A 3,777-nucleotide genomic window follows, 5' to 3' on the forward strand; every position below is an offset into this window, starting at 1 on the left:
TGGCATGTGCTTATTACTGGCGAGGCTGAGTCAGGAAGATCACTTAAGCCAAGGAGTTTGAGGCTGTGGTGAGCTATGATCATGCCACTGTGCCCCAGCCTGGGTGACAGAGTAAGACACTGTTCCAAAAAATAAATAAATAATAAATAATTAAATTACAAAATTTAAAAAGATGTCACTATCAATGACTGTTTGGCTGGACACGATGGCTCATGCCTATAATCCCAGCACTTTGGGAGGCAGAGGCAGCCAGATCACTTGAGGTCAGGAGTTCAAGACCAGCCTGGCCAACATGGCAAAACCCTGTCTCCATTAAAAATAGAAAAATTAGATGGGCGTGGCACCACACACCTGTAATCCTAGCTACTAGGGAGGCTGAGGCAGGAGAATTGCTTGAACCCAGGTGGCGGAGGTTTCAGTGAGCCAAGATGGTGTCACTATACTCCATCCTGGGCAATAGAGGAGACTTTATCTCAAAAAATAAAATTAAATTAAGATAAATGTTTGGAAATCAATTTATTTCCTTATACCTACAGAAACCAGCCCAAACATGTAAAGAGAAACTCCTGGGCAAAATGATAATATGGAGCCAGTGGACCCAGTTAACAAACCTCCTACTTCCAGTATTCTCTAAAGTGGCCAGTGAAATTAAAGATAAGGGAGACTGGCATCAGCGGCAGAAATTAGAGACATATGCCAACCATATGCCAGGCCAGCTGGATCTAATAATACCTCTCACTATTTATTATTATTATATTTTTACTTAATTATTTATTTATTTTGAGACAGAGTCTTGCTCTGTTGCTCAGGCTGGAGTGCAATGGCTCGATCTTGGCTCACTGCAACTTCTGCCTCCTGGATTCAAGCGATTCTCCTGTCTCAGCCTCCTGAGTAGCTGGGATTACAGGCCCATGCCACCATGACCAGCTAATTTTTTATTTTTAGTAGAGACAGGGTTTTGCCATGTTGGTCAGGCTGGTCTCGAACTCCTGACCTCCGGTGATTTGCCTGCCTCTGCCTCCCAAAGTGCTGGGATTACCAGCATGAGCCACCATGCCTGGCCTATTATTATTCTATTTTTTGCTAAATTTCTCTGAACCTGGTTTTGTGCTAAGGCTGTATATGCATTAGCCTATTTAATCCTTGCATCAGTAAACCTATCAAGTAGATATCCTATTCCCATTAAAAAATAAAAAAGATCTATTAAATATATTTGATTCAAGGTTAGAGGGTGGCAGATCCCACTTTGGAAGTTAGGTAGATCTGATTCCAAAAGTACGGTCCTCAGCATTATCAGGCCTCTTGACTCTCAAGTCCCAGGAAAGGCACTAAATAGAGAATCTGGAGAACAGTGGAGGTGAGAAAGGGACAAATGGAATATGGGGGGCTCAGAGTGCCAAGCCCCATGCAGTTAGGGCAGAACGCTCATTACCACCTGCATAAATGAAGTGCCTTCATGTGCACACATTTCTTTCACTTAATAGTCCCAAGATCCCGGCAGGTAGCCTCACAATCCACGCAGATTGTGACGGTACCTGCCAGGGTCATGGGAGCATACAGAATGTGAGGCTTGGAGAAGTTAGGAGGTGGCCCAGGGCACACAGAGACTTTAGGAATTTGGGGATTTGCCTCCCAGACACCTGTGTTGCCTCCACAGGCAATGCTACAGGATGTGCACGGTCCTCCCAGCCTGGCTGGGCCAGGGCACAAGTGGTGGGGAATCTGGCAGGGGCTTGCTCTCCCGACCCAGGCCCAAAGGCAAGGGGCCAAAGGAAACAGGAAATAGGGACTGGTCATCTCTCTGGGGAGAGAGGTGAGGTCAAAGACAGCCCAGTTAAAAGAGCCTCAGTGGCTGGGAGGGCCTGAGCTGTACAAAGCCTCCTTGTCTTCTCCCTTTGGCACAAGAGAGGATTTCCAGAGGTAGCAGGAAAACCCACGCTGGAGAGCTCTCAGTGAGCGCTGGGCAAGGCTAGCCTACTCTGCACAGATGGATAGGGGCTACTACGCAAGGCACAGAAGTTAGAGCCGGAGAAAGTGAGCCAGTGAAGCGTGAATGTGGATGGATGTCTCTGTTGGGGGAAGGAAAAGGAGGGGGCAACTCGATGGGTTAATATTAAGTTTTTTTGAGGTTGAACGTAGTGGCTCACTCCTGTAATCCTAGCACTTTAGGAGGCTGAGGTAGGGGGATGGCTTGAGTTCAAGAGTTCAAGACCTGCCTGGACAACATACCAAGACCCTGTCTCTACAAAAAAATAAAATAAAAACTTAGCTGGGTGTGGTGGCACACACCTGTAGTCCCAGCTACTCTGGAGGCTGAGGTGGAAGGATGGTAGGAGCTCGGAAAGTCAAGGCTGTAGTAAGCTGTGATTACACCCCTGTGTGCCAGCCTGGGTGACAGAGTGAGAGACCCTGTCTGAAAAAAAAGAAAAAAGAAGAGAGGTTTCTTTGTTTTTCATTCTCAAGTTTTATTCAAGAACTCATACAAAATATTCCAGATAAATGAAATTTAATCCTCATTTTCCTCCTCTTCGTCCTTGTTAATTTGGAAGTAACGTAATTCAAAACTCTCGTTGCTGTTAGCAGCTATGCACAACCAATCACATGTGGACTATTCTTCTTCAAATCTTTTTTAGTGTGATATTTCAAATACCTTTTGGAAAAAGGCACCTCAGATGTCACGGTGATCTTGCTCTTGCTCCTTTCGATGGTCATCACAGCCCCTACCAAGTTTCCCAGCTTTTCCGTTCACTTTGACCCTCTCTTGCAAAAACTGCTCAAAATTGGCAGCGCCCATGAGTCTATCTTCTATGGGGTGGGTGCAATCAAGAGTGAACTTCAGAATCTGCTTCCTTTTTTTTGCCCCCCTTCACCACAAGTTTCTTATGGTTGCCATGGCGGCAGTGGAGGCAGAAAGGGAGATGTTTCTTTTTAAATTATTATTCATGTTATAAAATTTCAGTAGCTTTGGGGGTACCAGTTATGTTTGGTTATGTGAATGAATTGTATAATGATGAATGCTGAGATTTTAGTGCACACACCACCCAAGGAGTGTGCATCCTACCCAGTGTGTCGTTTTTTATCCCACACTCCCCACCCGCGCACTCACTTCTGAGTTTTCAGAGTCCATTACATCACTGTGCATGTCTCTATGTCCTCATAGCTTAGCTCTCACTTACAAGTGAGAATATATGGTATTTGGTTTTCCATTCCTGAGTTACTTCACTTAGAATAATAGTCTCCACCTCCATCCAAGTTGCTGCAAAAGACATTATTCTGTTCCTTTTCATGGCTGAGTAGTCGTCCATGGTGTATATGTACCACATTTTTTAAATCCACTCATTGGTCAATAGGCACTTACGGTGGTTCTGTATCTTGGCAATTATGAATTGTGCTGCAATAAACATCCCCCTTTAATCTACCTCCTTTCTTACATGTGGCCCCAAATCCTCCCAGGTAGGAGATGTAGGAAGATAGGAAGGTCTGCTTGGTACAGGGAGAAGCCAAGTGTAGAGTGAGGGTAGAGGTTTAATATTAACAATTATGGCCGGGCATGGTGGCTTACAGCTGTAATCCCAGCACTTCAGGAGACTGAGGCAGGTGGATTCCCTGAGGTCAGGAGTTTGAAACCAACCTGGCCAACATGGTGAAACCCCATATCTACTAAAAAAAAAAAAAAAAAAAAATTAACCAGGCATGGTGCCACACACTTGTAATCCCAGCTACTCAGGAGGCTGAGGCACAAGAATTGCTTGAACCCAAGAAGAGGAGGTTGCAGTG

The 3,777-nt window shown here is 45.1% G+C and overlaps 1 pseudogene; it reads right to left on the reverse strand.

Annotated features, from left to right (window-relative positions):
* Nucleotides 1-2,506: 2,506 nt before the first annotated feature.
* LOC105709338 (large ribosomal subunit protein eL22-like) lies at nucleotides 2,507-2,893 on the reverse strand (annotated as a pseudogene).
* Nucleotides 2,894-3,777: the final 884 nt, after the last annotated feature.

This window comes from Aotus nancymaae, unplaced genomic scaffold (assembly GCF_030222135.1).
Source record: "Aotus nancymaae isolate 86718 unplaced genomic scaffold, 86718_ANA_hifiasm-v0.15.2.pri h1tg000099l, whole genome shotgun sequence".
NCBI lineage: Eukaryota > Metazoa > Chordata > Mammalia > Primates > Aotidae > Aotus > Aotus nancymaae.